General features: G+C 39.5%; 1 pseudogene; it reads left to right on the forward strand.

Annotated features, from left to right (window-relative positions):
• The first annotated feature begins 2,100 nt into the window (after window positions 1-2,100).
• Window positions 2,101-2,578, forward strand: LOC103298607 (60S ribosomal protein L21-like; annotated as a pseudogene).
• Window positions 2,579-18,142: the final 15,564 nt, after the last annotated feature.

The following is an 18,142-nucleotide window of genomic DNA, read 5'->3' on the forward strand; positions in this document are numbered from 1 at the left end:
CATTGAGCAATACTGGCCAGGCCAACCATTCACTTCTTAAACTCTTAATTTTGAGAAAAATTTATGAAAAAATTATTTTTTAAAATACTAAAATCAAGTAAAATGATGACTTAGTAGCAACCACTTTCACATAATCTTTAATTTCTAGCCCTTTTTCTGAGCCCTCCTTTTTATTTTTTAACCTTACTAATCTACTATCTCTTCTCCCTATATTATTGCTGCTATATCCCCTCTTTCTACTTTTTGACCTTTTTCTTTCTTTCTATTGATGTATTTTCATATAATTGGTGGGGAATAAGATTAAAACTTTTTACAAGTGTAACATGTAGAAAGAGAAACAAGGAGAAGGAAAAAAATAATGTTCAGTAGCTATTTTTATAATCTTATTAAATGGGATTTTTCAAAATTCGTCATTCCTCTTCTCTTCTCTTCTCTTCTCTTCTCTTCTCTTCTCTTCTCTTCTCTTCTCTTCTCTTCTCTTCTCTTCTCTTCTCTTCTCTTCTCTCCCCTTCTCTTCTCTCCTCTTCTCTTCTCTTCTCTTCTCTTCTCTTCTCTTCTCTTCTCTTCTCTTCTCTTCTCTTCTCTTCTCTTCTCTTCTCTTCTCTCCCCTTCTCTTCTCTCCCCTTCTCTTCTCTTCTCTTCTCTTCTCTTCTCTTCTCTTCTCTTCTCTTCTCTTCTCTTCTCTTCTCTTCTCTTCTCTTCTCTTTTCTCCCCTTCTCTCCCCTCCCCTCCCCACCTCCCCTCCCTTCCCTTCCTCTTCTCCTTCCTTCATTTTTTCTTTTCTTTTCCTTCCTTCCTTTTTCCTTCCTTCCTTCCTTCCTTCCTTCCTTCCTTCCTTCCTTCCTTCCTTTCTTTCTTTCTTTCTTTCTTTCTTTCTTTCTTTCTTTCTTTCTTTCTTTCTTTCTTTCTTCTTTCTTTCTTCTCCTTACCCAAGGATATCTCCCCATTGATTTTTAGAGAGAGTGGAAGGGAGGGAGGGAGGGAGGGGGAGAGACACAGAGAGAAACATTGATGTGAGAGAGACACATTGATTGTTTGCCTTCCGCACACACCCTGACCTGGGGTCGGGGATCCAGCCTGCAATGGAGGTATGTGCCCTTGACCGAAATTGAACCCAGCACCCATCAGTCCGTGGGCCAATGCTCTATCCATTGAGCCAAATTGGCTATGGCTTAAGATTATTTATTTAATTTTTCCCAACTATAAGAGAACATTTATTTATAAAATTACAGAGGTAGAAGAAGTAATTTGTAAAAGAGATGGGCTGAGGAAATGAGTTATGGAGGCAAAGGAAGGGCCCTAGGCGCTTGGGGGTGAGGGGGAAAAGGAGGGGAAAGGCTATTTACTTTATTAGAAAACATTTACTAGTTTGATTTATTTCTTTAGAGATAAGTGATTTAACTATCTTGTAGATACTTTACTTATAGAGTGGTTGATTTTCACCACCCAACTAACGTGATCCCTGTCAATTATCATTCTTTAATTTGTAAAAATGATTAAAAACAAGGAGTAGTGTAGAACATGTTTAAAATACTGACCTTACTTCTTGGAAGATTATAGATGATCTTATTCCTGAATATTATCCACAACTAGATTAAACGCTAAAACTCTTCTTCAAGCATAAACATAAGTACATGTTTTTACTTGTGTCTCACAGCTCCATTCTATGTTCCTGTACTTTATTTTCTTATCTGTATTCACATGCTAATAAAGGCAATATTTCTTGGTGTTGGCCTCTCAACATTGCCTGTCCCATATGCTTGCTAGTTTGTCTGACAGAGTTACCACTGTTGGACTATGGATGAGAGAAAGAACATAATTTTTCTTTCATTTTGGAAACATGCATTTTAGCACTCAACTGTGTTTTTATTATTGAGAATTAATTACTCAGGAAAGAAAGGAGGAAGACAGTAATGAGTTAAGCCATTAATTTATCTTTGACTCATTCTACAAATATTTAATGAACTCTTGTTTAAGCGAGGATCTGAGGTGCCTAGTACCCTATAGGATATAGGTGTCTATTTGTGGAGAAAAGTTAGAAACAAGAATTGCAAAATGTGCTTTTTTTCATCTGGAACCACCATCTTCCAGTAATTCGCCAAAATGACTAACACAAAGGGAAAGTGGAGAGGCACCCGCCATATGTTCTCTAGGCCTTTTAGAAAACATGGAGTTGTTCCTTTGGCCACATACATGCAAATCTACAAGAAAGGGGATATTGTGGACATCAAGGGAATGGGCGCTGTTCAAAAAGGAATGCCCCACAAATGTTACCATGGCAACACTGGAAGAGTCTACAGTGTCACCCAGCTTGCAGTGGGCATTGTTGTGAACAAGCAAGTCAAGGGCAAGATTCTTGCCAAGAGAATGAATGTACGTATTGAGCATATTAAGCACTCCAGATAGCTTCCTGAAACGTGTGAAGGAAAATGATCAGAAAAAGAAGGAAACCAAAGAGAAAGGTACCTGGGTTCAACTGAAGCGTCAGCCTGCTCCACCCAGAGAAGCACACTTTGTGAGAACCAATGGAAAGGAGCCTGAGCTGCTGGGATCCGTTCCCTATGAATTCATGGCATGATAAGTAGAAAAAAATAAAAAAGACTTACGGGCTGATAAAAAAAAAAAAAAAAGAATTGCAAAATGTGGCATGATCTCTCAATGAAATATATACAGGGAACCCTGAAGGCTTATGGAAATTTTGACTACTATTATCTAAATTTTTGGATTCAAAGAAAGTTACCAGATTATTTGAAGTTAAAGCTGTGAACTGCGAGGATATTTCTAATGTTTAGGTAAAATAAAGTTAGAAAATTATAGGAAGGAGGGCAAATCTGTGGATAGGAGACACGGGGACAAATCAGAGAACAAAAACAGACTGTAAAGTATAAAGTGGAAAAACAAAAAGGCATTCAGATCATGAAATTATTGTATGCTAACGTAAATACATTAAATTTTATTTTGAGAACAAGGAAGCATTGTTGAAGTAGTCAAGCATGGAGGTCTTATGAAACTATTTCTTTAGAAATATATCTTGTAATGCCATAGGAGTTGAGGATGTCAGAAGCATGGATAACTGAGAAAACAACAGTTGATCAATTTAGTAGTCAGGGTCAAAAGACAAAAAGTAAACAGGGCTGCCTCCCCAGTGTGGCTCAGTTGGTTGAGCATTGTCCCATGCACCAGGAGGTCATGGGTTTGATTCCCGGTCAGGCACAAGCCCCGAATGCAGGCTCGGTTCCCAGTAGGGGGCATGCAGGAGACAGCTCTCTCTCTCTCCTTCTCCCTTCCTCTCTCTGGAGGGGGGAGCGGGGAGGTGAACAGGATAGATTGGGCTAAGTAGTTGATCCCAAAAGGTGAATAAGGAAAATGAGATGACCTATCTATCCAACAGGTTTCTGGTTGATAAAAATGTCTACATATTGTGTTAATTTACCAAAAGAAGTAAAACTGAAGGAGCTGATATCACTAGTGGAAAATTTGGGGGCAGTTCAGAGCTTTTAAAAAATCATCAAATAGTAAACAACCTCTTATTTAAATCTGTTTTACAAACAAGATCAAGAAAAATGGTACTATTGTTGTTTTAGTTTTTTCCCCCCTCATCTCAGCCTGATTTATATCCAAGTTGGTGTATATGCACCTTTAAAATATCAGGTGTGTAAAAGAATAGATCAAATACAAAATTTAAGTAATCTAAGCAAATTATTAGTGATAGATCCTCCCTTCCCCCAACTGGTGGGCGGAGTATGACGTAACCTGCAGCCCGGAAATATGTGAGTGCCTAACCATGTACCTTATGTGGACTATACATTGAACCACCAATCAGCACCTGCCAAATACCCTAAGCCCTTGTCCCTAAGTACCTGAGTGCCTAACTATGTACCTTGTATGGACCATACATTAAGCCACTAATCAGCGCCTGCCAAGTACCCTAAGCCCCCATTCCTCCCCTCAAAAGGAGTGCTCACCTCTGTACGGGTTGCTGCTCTCCCCTTTCGAGACAGCCCGGTCTCTTTCTCCTAATAAAGCCTGTAATACCTGGTTTTCGGCTCCCGACTGATCTTTCAATTAGTAACCAAGATCCTATAATATAATTAACAAATTGAAAACTGTTTTATTTATTTTTACTTTTTGACATTTGATATATATCCATGAGAAATAACATTGTCTTATTTATAATTTATAATTAAGCATTGATTATGTTAAAATATGAGACTGTATTAATAAAATTTTAAGTTATATATTTAATTTTTGTTTCATATTTCAAATTGAGATAGAAAAGAAATAGCTGACTTAAAAGGCTTTTAATATCATATCTGGAATTAAAATGCAAATGCTCACCCTTTGTTACCATTGTGTAAACTTCAAATGTATTATTAAAATCATCATTATGTTTTCTGTTGAGAATTTTAAAGGGGTTTTAGAATAAGTGACAGTTATTAAAGAAAGACATTAAAAATTGTAAAAACAACACAAAACTGTACTTGCTTGGTTCCAAAAAAATAAAATGATTATTTTAAACTTTTAAAAGCTATTATGTGTGCATATGTATATGCACATACATATATCTTCATTATAAATTATGCTTATGAAGGTGCTTTTACGTATGGGCACTGAGGAAAAGATCAAGGTGAGCATTAAGTCCTGTAACAACAGAAGCATAACAACTTTGCACAAAATAGCCTTGAAATTGAAGAGCCTGGTTTATCAGAAAAAAATAATATTTCTTTTAAATATGTATGAAGTAAGCAGACAATTTTTAAAAATAATTTATCCCCCAACTGCATGCTATCATTACATCTTCCTGGATAAAGAGATCATAATGAATTATGTAAATTTTTGATTGTGTTATCAAGCACTCTTGTTCCTTGATAATCACTGCTTGATTCTTTGCAATTTGTAAATAATGACCTCCAAAATGCTAACAACCTATTTGTAAATCTGTTCAAGCAATCATACAAAAATTGTTCTATATGATGAAAGAGTATCCTCCAATTAGAAGCATAGCAACAAGTTGAGAAGCAAAAATACCTCATTGTGTATTGTACAAATTACCTTTTGAAAGAATAGACATTTTTAAAATAAATTTGATCATAACAAGTTGCCTAATATTATTTAAATTAGCCCTACTATTATTTTATTGACCTTGGTAAGACTAAAGCAGTATTTTAACCATTCTTATATACTATGAAATCATAGAACATGTGTTCCAATTCCAGCAAATAAAAATCAATATATATAGAAAATATTACATCAGAGCACTATAGATTAAACAACATCATAAATTATACAAACTACCTGAAAGCATGCACTTTCTATTCTTTTTGTTTGTTTTCTATTACAGACTTTGACGTTTATGATTTTTCCTTTATTTTACATTTGTTTGTAATAAATGCATTGCTAGGTTCATTAATATTCTGTCCACATTTTTCAGATTCTACATTTCTGAAAATCTATAAAGTTTTTATTAAATGCCACACCCACATTGCACTTATATTAATTAATACTCTTGACATATACTTTAAAATAACAAAACAAGCTTCAAATGAAACAAAAATTTAATGATCTTTGAAGCTTTGCAAGGTAGCACCTGGCATTTTAAATAAACGAATACAATGAAAGTATTGTTCTCTAAAAATACTTAAAGTTGGCCCAGCTGTGTGGCTTGATGGTTGAGCGTTGATTTATGAACCAGGAGGTTCACAGTTGAGTCCTACTCAGGGCACATAACTGGGTTGCAGGCTGGATCCCCAGTAGAGGGTGTCTAGGAGGCAGCTAATCAATGATTCTCTCTCATTGATGTTTCTATCTCTTTCTCCCTCTTCCTTCCTCTCTAAAATCAATAAAAAATATTTAAAAAATTATTAAACTTGAACAACACATGGTAGTTTTTTTCATATATAGGCAAACATAATTGCAGAGCTTAATCAAAATACATTAACATTAAATCTGTAATTAAAATTTCTCAAATTTTATACACGTACACATATAAATAAAATATAAATTACTATTTTAGTTGAAAAAGATTAAGGATTAAAGGATATAATATAAGCCTTTGAAATTTAAAATCTAGTTAAATTACATTAGCAAAAGTTATAAATACCTTACAGATGAAACTTTTTAGACAATTTTTAATAATGGCTCAAAAACTTGTTCTATCACTTGAACTTGGTCTCTGGTAGCTGAACTTCATTTTCATTTTAAAAATTACAAAATAAAATCAATATTAAGAATATATTTTTAAAAAACCCAGAAAAATCAGAGTGGGAGAATGAGAATTTGACAGAGACAGAAGACACAAGCATTGGGGGAGAAAAGGTAAAGTGAGTACAAGTGATAGCACAATCTACTTTGTAAATAACAATATATCTAAATAAAATGTTGTCTGGGTTTGACTGACATAGTAAACAATACAAAGATATACCTGTCTACATTTGTTAAACTCACAAGTTCTTGTGGCTTTTTGGTAGACTTTGTACAATTTTCCACAGAAAAATAAAAACTTATAAACTTTTTCTTGGATGACTTTATTTATCTTGCATTATCACACTGGCTATTACCCTTATAGAAGTGATGAGAGTCAACATCTCTGACATGTTCCTTATCTTAGGGGAAAGCATTCACCATTAAGGATGATGTCAGCTATAGGTTTTGCATTGATGTCTTTTTTGAAACAGAGGAAATTTCCGAAGAAACCAAGATGGCGGCATAGGTAATCACCTGTACTTGCTGCCTCTCACAACCACATCAAAACCACAACTAAAAGGCAGAACAACTACCACCCAGAACCATGGGAAAGCTGGCTGAGTGGAAGTTCCACAACCAGAGAGGTGAAGAAAGCGCATTGAGACCAGTAAGAGGTTCGGAGGCGCGGAAAGTGCTGGCACCTGGATGTGTTGCTCTTTAAACTGGGAGGGAGATACAAGCTCCCACTTGCTCTGAACTCCAGTTCTGGGAGAGACCCTGGGAGACCCAGGCACATAGGGAGTGAAACGGGACTGTCTGGCGTTGGGACAGGAATGCGAGGGCAGCTTATTCTTAGAGGTGCTCACAGCGATCATTGTTCCTGCAAGGGAGTGCAGGACACGGAGAATCTGGGACTTCTCTGGTTCAGGGCAGCCATCATTGTTTGCTCTGCCCCAGTGATTCCCAGATACCCCGCCCCTCCCAATTTACAATCCCAACCAAGCTGTATGCATTGGCTTTGCATATGAATGGCCTGTCCTTTCACCTAAAACAAACTGCGGCTGGGTCAGAGAGCCCCAGAGGTTCCAAAAGAAGGCCCACTGCCTGGCAGCAGCAGCTGCCTTGCTTCACAGCTGGGCCTCGTCTGGGCACTTCCAAACCCCATACAAAGAGGAGGAACCTGCAGAAATCTCTGTAGCTCCTGCTGGGCGGCCTCAGACAGTGGCTGACCTTGCACCTCCTTGGAGATCCAAGAGCCAGTGTACCCAGTGGTCAGAGTGACACCATAGTGGATTACAACTCTTCACATCCATAAGAGACACATTCAAGGGGCAGACTCAGTGAACACCAAAGCCCTACTGAAGCAAGTCCTGCCCCAAAGGGTGTCTCCTGTGCAAAAAATCTTCCAGTATAAATACAGCTGGTCATCACAGCCAACTGGCCTGGAGGTCAACTCCTCCCAGTGATACAAACAGCAATCAAGGATTAACTACAACAAGACTGTGCAAACAGCCCACAAAGGGGTGCACCAAGAGCCTTTACCTCAGGTGACTGGGGAGGCTGAACCACTGGGCCATATAGGACACCACCCACACAGGGCCACTCTATCAACTCAAGGAGACTTAGCAGCTGCCCAATACATAGAAACAAACACAAGGATGCAGCCAAAATGTGGAGACAAAGAAGTCACAAATGAAAGAAATGGATGAAAGCAAAATACTAGATATAGAGTTCAAAACCACGGTTATAAGGTTACTCAAAAATCTTCTAGAAACCTCCAAGAAATTTAGTGAGACCCTCAAGGATAGGAAAAAGGACCAATCAGAAATTAAGCATACACTGACTGAAATAAATAATAATATACAGAGATCCAACAGCAGACTAGAGGGTCACAAGAATCAAGTCAAAGATTTGAAATACAAAGAAGGAAAAAACACCCAACCAGAAAAGCAAAAAGAAAAAGAATCCAAAAATATGAAGATAGTGTGAGGAACCTCTGGGACAACTTCAAGCGTACTAACATCCGAATTATGGGGTGCCAGAAGAAGAGAGAGAACAAGATACTGAAAACCTATTTGAAGAAATAATGACAGAAAACTTCTCCCACCTGGTGAAAGAAATAGACTTACAAGTCCAGGAAGCGCACAGAGAACCCCAAACAAAAGGAATCCAAAGAGGACCACACCAAGACACATCATAATTAAAATGCCAAGGGCAAAAGACAAAGAGAGAATCTTAAAAGCAGCAAGAGAAAAACAGTTAGTTACCTACAAGGGAGTACCCATACGATTGTCAGCTGATTTCTCAACAGAAACTATGCAGGCCAGAAGGGAGTGGCAACAAATATTCAAAGTGATGAATAGCAAGAACCTACAACCAAGATTACTCTACCCAGCAAAGCTATCATTCAGAATTGAAGGTCAGATAAAGAGCTTCACAGACAAGAAAAAACTAAAGGAGTTCATCATCACCAAACCAGTATTATATGAAATGCTAAAGGGTACTCTCTAAGAAGAGGAAGGAAAAGGTAAAGATAAAAATTATGAACAACAAAGTGACAACAAATACATATCTATCACCAAGTGAATCTAAAAATCAAGTGAATAAAAAATCTGACAAACAGAATAAGCTGGTGAACATAATAGAATCAGGGGCATAGAAAGGGAGTGGACTGACAATTCTCGGGGGAAAGTGGGTGTGGGGGTGCGGAAAGAGATTGGACAAAAATCTTACACCTATGGATGAGGACAATGGGGGGTGGGTAAGGGCAGAGGGTAGGGTGGGAACCCAGTGGAGGGGAGCTATGGGGGGAAAAAGAGGAACAACTGTAATAATCTGAACAATAAAGATTTATTTAAAAAAATAAAAATAAATTTCATCAAGCTGCAAAAAAAAAAAAAAAAAAAAAAAAAAGAAAGAAAAATAGAGGACATTTCCTTTTACTCCTAAATTGCAAAGAGTTTTTCTTTTCTTTCTTTCTTTCTTTCTTTTTTTTTTTTTTTTTTTTTTAGCAAGGATGGATATTTTAGTATTTTCTGTATTAAGATGATCATATTTTTTCATCATAACTCTATTGCTACCTCAATTAAATATCTCAGTTATCAGGAAATTGCACATACATATATATTCCTCTAATAGTTCTTAGGCCAGAACTAGTTACATAGTTTGACCCCACAAGACAGCAAGTAAAGAAATCTTATGCACAGAAAGCCAGGAACATCACCAGGTCTGTGAATAATTAGGACTGTAAATTGGCAGCCATAAGAGCCTGAATTTTCTCCAAGAAACTGCAGTTATGGTGTTGGGGAGCACAAGAGCTTTGGTTGGAAAGTTATAAGGAGGTCATTCTGATAAAAGGGAAGTGTGTGGAAGGCCACCTGTCTTGTTTATCAGAATTCCAACTTAGGGGAGACTTAAGGGAGTGTCAAAGGCGGCAACCCTAATTATTCCTTGACCTTTCCAAACAGACCCCCAAATATTACTGGAATCCTTATGCTTAATCCCTGGATTCCCTTGCCTAGAGGACAATGTAAACACATGTGTCCTCCCAAGATTACCCACCCTACTGATTGTATCTAAAGATAAAAATTCCAATAAAGGCCTAAGGAGGCAGGCAATAGATGCTGCCCTGGCCACTAGAACCAGGAGCCCCTTAATCCTCTCTTTCACAGTCAAACTGTGTCTGAGTAATCTGTTCATCTGTCATTCAGGGGTTGTTGGTCAGCCCCAGCATTATGGTATATTATTTTATCTATTTTACTTTTTTAAAAAATATTTTTATTGATTTCAGATAGGGAGAGGGAGAGTGAGATAGAAACATTAATGATGAGAAAAAATCATTGATTGGCTGACTCCTGCATTACCCCCACTGGTAATCAAGCCTGCAACTCGGGCTTGTGCCTTGACCGAAATCACACCTGGGAACCTTCAGTCTGCAGGCTGACACTCTATCCACTGAGCCAAACCAGTTAGGGCATAGCTATATTTTTAATATTCATTTCAAAGTTCATAGAATAGCAAACAAATTTTCCCTGATCATTAACATAAAAATTATTCTACACTAATATTAAATAACATACAATTCATTCATTTTAAAAGGATTATTTAAACACTTAATATACAAATATTTTCTCCCAAACAGCAGAAAAGTCATATTAAATATCTGATGAATATCTTCAGAGTTTGCATAGAAATGGGAATTACATGTTCTTACAAAAACACATTTTCATTTGTTTTATTAATTGGTTGTGCCAAAAGAACAAATCTTCTATTAATTAAAAAATATTAAAATATTTGATGCCAAAACATTTGCATATTAGAATTCCTGATTCCTAACACTCATACACACATACATCCTCAAAAAGCAATGACAAAAACAACAATTATAAAACCAACACTAGTATGGATTCTATACAACTATTGTGCAAATAGCATTTAGACATATCTACACTAATAAAAGAGAAACATGCAAATTGACTGTACCTCTGCTATGCCCAAAGCCACGCCCACCAGCCAATCAGGAGCGAATATGCAAATTAACCCAACCAAGATGGCTGCGGTCACTGAATGAGCAGGAGGCTTGAGTTTTCCCAGCAATGGAGGAAGCCAAGCTTTCTGCCCGCCCTGGCCGGCCCTGGCCTCTGCTCAAGGCTACAAAGTTTCAATTATAGAAGATAAATAAATCCCAACAAAAATGGCAGCAGCCATGGAGCTGGAGAGAGCAGGAGGCTTGGGTTGCCCCCGGCGATGGAGGAAGCCAAGTTTCCTGCCCGCCCTGGCAGGCCCTGGCCTCCGCTCAAGGCTACAAAGTTTCAATTATAGAAGAAAAATAAATCCCAGATACTAGGGCCTTTGCTTGGGTCACTGGGGGGCATGGCTGGCCTGAAAATCACCACAGGCCCCTTGCCCAGGCCACTCCATGCCCCAAGAGAACCCCCACTCTGATCCGGGATCAAGTCTGCAAAGGAGGGTAGTTGGGGGTGACCAGGCCTGCAGGGAAGGGCAGTTGGGGGGGACCCAGGCCTTCAGGGGAGAACAGTTGGGGGGGAACAGGCCTGCAGGGGAGGGCAGTTGGGGGGGACCAGGACTACAGGGGAGGGCAGTTAGGGGTGATCAGGCCTTCAGGGGAGGGTAGTTAGGGGCAATCAGGCTGGCAGGGGAGCAGTTAGGCATCAATCAGGCTTGCAGGGGAGTGGTTAGGGGGGTGATCAAGCTGGCAGGCAAAAGCATTTAGGGGCAATCAGGAAGGCAGGCAGGCGAGCAGTTGGGAGCCAGCAGTCCTGGATTGTGAGAGGGATGTCCTACCGGGATCTGGCCTAAACGGGCAGTTGGACATCCCTCGAGGGGTCCCAGATTGGAGATGGTGCAGGCTGGGCTGAGGGACACACACCCCCATGCACGAATTTCGAGCACCAGGACTCTAGTCTATATATATAAAAGCTTAAGTGACTGTCTCAACCGAAACAACCGAACAGATGACCGAACAGGCTGCATGGGGCGACCAGGCTGTCAGGTGGTTAGTGAGGGCCAACCAAATGACTGAGCAGCAAGCTGCATGGGGTGACCAGGCCGGCAGGGGGGCAGTTAGGGGTGACCAGGCTGGTGGGGGGCGAGTTAGGGGTGATCAGGCAGTCAGGCAGGTGAGCAGTTAGGAGCCAGTGGTCCCGGATTGTTAGAGGGATGTCTGACTGTTGGTTTAGGCTCGATCCCTGTGGGGTCCTGGATTTGAGAGGGTGCAGAGTGGGCTGAGGGTCTCCCCCCGCACATCTCCCATGCACAAATTTCATGCACTGGGCCTCTGGTCTTGTTTTGAAAACTTTCTGTATTTTGTCAGTTTGGGTAAAATATCCTCACATATAAAAAATAAACATTTTAACTAAAGTGTATGAGTCCAGCCACTGTACTTAAATTTTCAAATTCTGTATTTAATGAAGTTACTTTCGATAGAGAAATTTAAAGAAAGGTGTTTCTTATATGACCATTATCATAATCTACAAGTGCAAGTGAATGAGTTTATTACCTAATGAATGTTGGTTAGGATAATGTCAGGAGTGCATTGTTTCTGTGACTTTAATGGTAATTCATCTTTGGTGTGCTTTCAAGTAGAGAAACTATGGTCAAAACCAAACCAAAATATGCAGGTGCAGTATTGTATGTAGTTAGACTTTGCTTTATCTCGTAAATGAGAGGACTATCTGAACATTTCCTCTCTCTCTCTTTTTTTTTCTTTTTGAACATTTTCTCTTTTCCTTAAAGTAGCTTTTGTATTTGAAAGTTTAGAATAAAGCATTTTGATGAAAGGAACAATTTACTTAATGAAATGTTGGTGTTCTGGGGTAATTCCATTAGCAATACTTTTACATAATCAGAAACTCTTAAATTATAGCTCAGGCCCTGCTATAGTTTACATGTCATCAAACATATCCTAAAACAGTGATGGCGAACCTATGACACGTGTGTCAGCACTGACACACATGGCCAAGGATGAAACATTTGCTGCTCCTGAGGATGAAACATTTACGACTAGAGTCTTGGAACTCCAAGACTCTAGTCGCAAATGTTTCATCCTCCCCTATTAGACACTCTGTGCCGGAGGTCTGTAGGCCAAAACAATAGAAGTCCGGCACAGAGCTTCTAGTTCTGGGACTTACGGTTAAGCCAGGATCTTTGCCCTCACTTCCGCAGGCAGAGCAGGGAGCAGCGGAATGCAGCGGGGGACGCATCTCTGGGGGCCCTGCCATTATTAGTAACCAAATAACAGTTAACTACAGCAACCATTATGTACTGTTCTGGGGTGTCATGGATTTCTAACCCATCATTACTGAGATAAGTGAGGGGGAGGCTGGGAGAGGCGAGGGTTTGTGGCGTGCTATGGGTGCCGTTTCCCGCCATTAGAAATAGCGGCAGCCATTTTAATTCACATAAGGAACACCATCTTGCTCCATAGTGCAGACTCCATTTTACCGCTATTACTGTTGTGCATCCTTATTAACCCCTATTTCTGCTTATTAACCCTGCCCTTTCCTAAAAGACAGTTACATGCACCATTTTGTGGTTAGTTAGGCTAGTTAACCCCTAATTGCCTGCAGGCCTACCAAGCTATCTATAATTCTATCTTCTGTCACTGCCCCCCGATGGAGAACACAAAAAATAAAAAAAAACTAAGGTTAAGTAAAGGAAGTGGTAGTAGCAGTGACTGACCCTTTCAAGAGACATGGACCGAAATGTATGGCTTTATAGAAAAAATGGCAGATCATTTTGCGTTCTATGTACTGAAATGGTAGTAAGCAGAACGTGGAATATAAACAGACATTTTGAAACTAATCATTCCCAGCTCTTGGAAAAAAGTGAGGATGAAAGGAAGGAGTACATTTCCAGGCAGCTACACTTTTATAAAAGCCAATCTAATTCCATCCTTAAATTTATGAAAGGCTCTACAAATTTAACATCTGCAAGTATTAGCATTGCTCACTCTATAGCTCAGCATGGAAAAGCACTCAGTGAGGGAGAATTTATTAAAGAAACTCTCCTAAGATGTGCACCAGTTCTATTTCACGATATGCAGAATAAAGATGCAATTATTAAGAGAATATCTGAGTTACCACTCAGTAGAAATATCATAAAAGGCCGAATAATGAGACTGAACACAAACGTACAACATCCATTAAAGAGAGACATAAGGAAGTATAAATATTTTTCTATCTCTCTTGATGAAACTACTGATGTCACATCACATGCTCAGTTGGCCATTATTGGTTGATATTCTGATGGTCTCACAATGAGAGAAGAGTTGATAAAGTTAGTATCAGTGTCAACAAGTAAAGCAGGAAGCGAAATATGTAAGGTTGTTATACAAACATTTTGTGACCTAAGCATTGATATCACTAAAGTTGTATCAGTGACAACACATGGGGCACCAAATATGGTGGGGAAAAAAGTCGGATTTGTCAAATTGTTTACAGAAGCTATTGGACATCTGATTGTGCCTTTTCATTGTATTAATCCATCAGGAGGCTTTATGTGCCAAGGCAGGATTCACCGACTTAAATGACTTAATGTCAGTTGTTACAAAAATAGTTAATTTAATAGCTCCTCGCCCTCTTCACAAGCGAGAATTTTCGGCACTTTAACTGGAGGTTGATTCCACCTACAGTGGACTGCTGATGTACAATAATGTAAGATGGCTGAGCCGAGGCAAAGTTCTTGAGCGTTTTGTGGAGTGCTTTGAAGAAATTAAGGTATTTCTTGATGATAAGGATCTGGGAAACTTTCCTCAGCTTAATGATGATAAGTGGGTCAACACCCTGATGTTTTTTACAGATCTCTCTGTTCATATTAATGAATTGAACTTAAAGTTATAAGATTTTGGCAAAAGTATTGACATTATGTTTGGATACATAAAAGCTTTTGAAAGTAAAGTTAAAATTTTTAAGCGAGATGTAGAAACTAAAACTTATAAGTATTTTTCTCGAGTATTATAAGTATTTTGAGAAGGCCAGTGCAGCTGTACAAAATGAAATGGAACTCTTGCATATGAAGTACCAGCATGTTTTAGACACGTTACTTGACCAGTTTAGTGATAGATTTAGTCAATTTAGAAGTCTAGAACAGACCATGAAAATAATTAAGTATCTTGATATAATAGTCTACAGTAGTTTGGAATTAAATGGTTTCCAATGGATGCAAATTGATGATTTGGAGATGCAACTTGCAGAATTTCAAGACAGTATCTGGGCTCAGGTGTTTGTCGACTTGAGGTCAAAGCTTGAGAATCTGGAAAGGTGCCGCTTGGAGAATCAAGAGGAGTGCCACTATGAACAGGAAATTTGGAGTGCCTGGAACTGACTACCAGACACTTTTAGCACCCTAAAAAATATAGCAATGGCTTTACTCACAATTTTCCCCTCTACATAATTTTGTGAGGCCTTATTCTCAGCGTTAAATAATATCAAAACCAACAAAAGAAACAGATTGACAGATGAAGTTAGTAGCGCTTTTTGAGCCTGAAGGGTACAAAATACCAACCTTCAATTGAAGATTTAGCCAATGAAATGCAGCAACAAAAAAGTCACTAATAGGCAGGTTAGTTAAAGAATTCCCCTCCCCCTCACTTATCTTAGTTCACGGCACCCCACACAAGCTAAATAATATCAAGACCAACAAAAGAAACCGAGTGACGGATGAACAAAGAAGTCACTAAGCAGGTAAGTTAAATATTTAGTTTTTGGTTTATTAAATACAATTATATATAACAATTGTACATTTATGTTATTTAAACTATAAATATCATGAAATAATGTTTTTTCCTCAAAGTGACACCCTACCCAAGTTATGCTCAGTTTTTTGGCGAAGTTTGACACACCAAGCTCAAAAGGTTGCCCATCACTGTCCTAAAATATACCTTATGGGCCTCAACCAGGTGCAGTTGATGATTTACCCTCTTCTAAATAAACGTTGAGCAAATATTATCACTTGACATGGGAACCAGATTGGACAAATTCTCATAGTATATCCAGATTATTATCAATTTCCTGCTCTTTATATTAAGGAAAAAGCTTTTTCCCCCCCTCTTTTTTTGTTTACTTAAGTATCTGGCTTCCTGTTTATAAAAGGCCAATTTTTAAAGCCATAATTTGTATCTGGCTAAAGCTTATTTTGATGAAAAACAATGTGTGCACATAATAATTAATCTGTTGTGGAACAAAAAATGTGATATAACAGAAAAAATGGCCTTTAAAATTATGTATATTTAAAAATAAACATTTTAACTAAAGTGTATGAGTCCAACTGTTGTGTTTAAATTTTCAATAAATTCTGTGCTTAACAAAGTTACTTTCAATAGAAAAATTTAAAGAGAGGTATTTCTTAAATGTCCATTATCATAATCTACAAATAATATTCTGTTTCCAAATAAGGTTTAACTGGTTGACACACATATAACCAATGTTTTTTACGTAATAATATGGGAAATATCATCAAACCAAAACAAAATACGCAGGTGCAATGTAGTATGTAGTTAGACTTTGCTAAAAGCCACAAAATGCTTTATTTTCTTATTAACAAGTCATTTTCTGGAGATGTCCTATCTAATATGGTAACCAGTAGCAAATCTGCCTCTTAAAATTAAAATTAATTAGATGAAATAAAATTAAATTTCAATTCTTCAATCAATGTATACACATTTCAAGTGCTCAGTCATTGACTGTAACTAGTGACTATCTATTGGACAACATAGTGAAGCACTTCCATCATTGCTAAATATTTATTAGGCAATGCTACTTGAGAGGTTATTTTTGAAGTTTGTGCTGAAACTCCAAAAAGTCTGCATTACATAATGTCTATCCAATTACTACCATGTGGCCTTGGAAAATCAGTTAAATTCCTCTACTTCAGCTTTTTCCTCTACAAAACATACCAACTAACAATATCTATTCTCTGGGGTTTACCTGAGGGTTAAATAGTATAAATAAAGTAAAATGTTCATAAAGTGCCAGGTGTGCTTATATGATATATCACTGCTATTGTAGAAATGAACTAATAGTTACCCTTATTCTATGAAGAACAATGGCATGTGTTAATTGTTTTCAAATTGTCACAGCTTAACAAATATCTCTTATCTCCCTTACATTGTTATTCCCAATGAGAAATTCCTTTTTTCACACTGCCTCCAAAGCAAACTATTATGTTTGCCATTTAGCTTTCCTTAAACACGCCCCCCCCCCCCCGCCACACACACACACGCAATGGAAACAGGCTGGTGCACAATTTCTTTCTTTTTTTTTTTTTTTAAATTTCTTTATTGATTAAGGTGTCACATATTTGTCCTCATCCCCCCATTCCCATCCCACCCCTCTCCCCACGCATGCCCCAATCCCCTGTTGAACTTAACCGTTGGATAGGCTTATATGCATGCATACAGGTCCTTTGGTTGAACTCTCCCCCTCCCCCCCACCCTCCCCCTACCCTCCCCTATCCTCCCTCTGAGGCCCGATAGTCCGATCGATGCCTCCTTGCTTCTGGTTCTGTTCTTGTTCCTCAGTCTATGTTCATCATTTCCCCTAGATGAGCGAGATCATATGTCACTAGATATATACTAATAAGAACTGAATGTGAGACGAGCAATAATAGTTATGCTGACAGGCAAATGAATCAATCTGTAGCGAGCTTCCCCCTGGACCAACAGTTCTTTTGAGACCCAATTTCAATGTCCAGTAGTTCCTTATGTGTACATGTCAGCACTGATCCCTCAGCTCTGGATGGTGGACAAATGGTGGTAATGGAGGTCCGACTCCCTCTGGTTTGGTCTCGGCCGAACCCAGGGGCACGGCGTCACCCGGACTAAGGGGCACGTGGCCTCACCCATACCCAAGGGGCGCGTGGTCTCACCCGGGCCTGGGACCCAGCCTCACCTGGATGGATCCAGTGGCGCACGGCCTCACCCGGACCCAGGATCTGGCTTCACCCGTACCCAGGGACGCTTGGCCTCTCCCAGACCCAGGGGCACGTGGCCTCACCCAGGCTTAGTTGCACAAGGCCTCACCTGGATCCAGGGACACATCGTCTCTCCCGGACCCAGGGACGCTTGGCCTCTCCCAGACCCAGGGCCACTTGGGCTCACCCGGGCCTAGGTGCACGAGGCCTCATCCGGATCCAGGGACGCATGGTCTCACCCGGACCCAGGGACGCTTGGCCTCTCCCAGACCTAGGGGCACGTGGCCTCACCCGGGCCTAGGTGCACGAGGCCTCACCCGGATCCAGGGACACATGGTCTCACCCAGACCCAGGGACGCTTGGCCTCTCCCAGACCCAGGGCCACTTGGGCTCACCCGGGTCTAGGTGCACGAGGCCTCACCCGGATCCTGGGACACATGGTCTCACCCGGACCCAGGGACGCTTGGCCTCTCCCAGACCCAGGGCCACTTGGGCTCACCCGGGCCTAGGTGCACGAGGCCTCACCCGG

The sequence above is a fragment of the Eptesicus fuscus genome, chromosome 8 (assembly GCF_027574615.1).
Source record: "Eptesicus fuscus isolate TK198812 chromosome 8, DD_ASM_mEF_20220401, whole genome shotgun sequence".
Taxonomy (NCBI): Eukaryota; Metazoa; Chordata; class Mammalia; order Chiroptera; family Vespertilionidae; genus Eptesicus; species Eptesicus fuscus.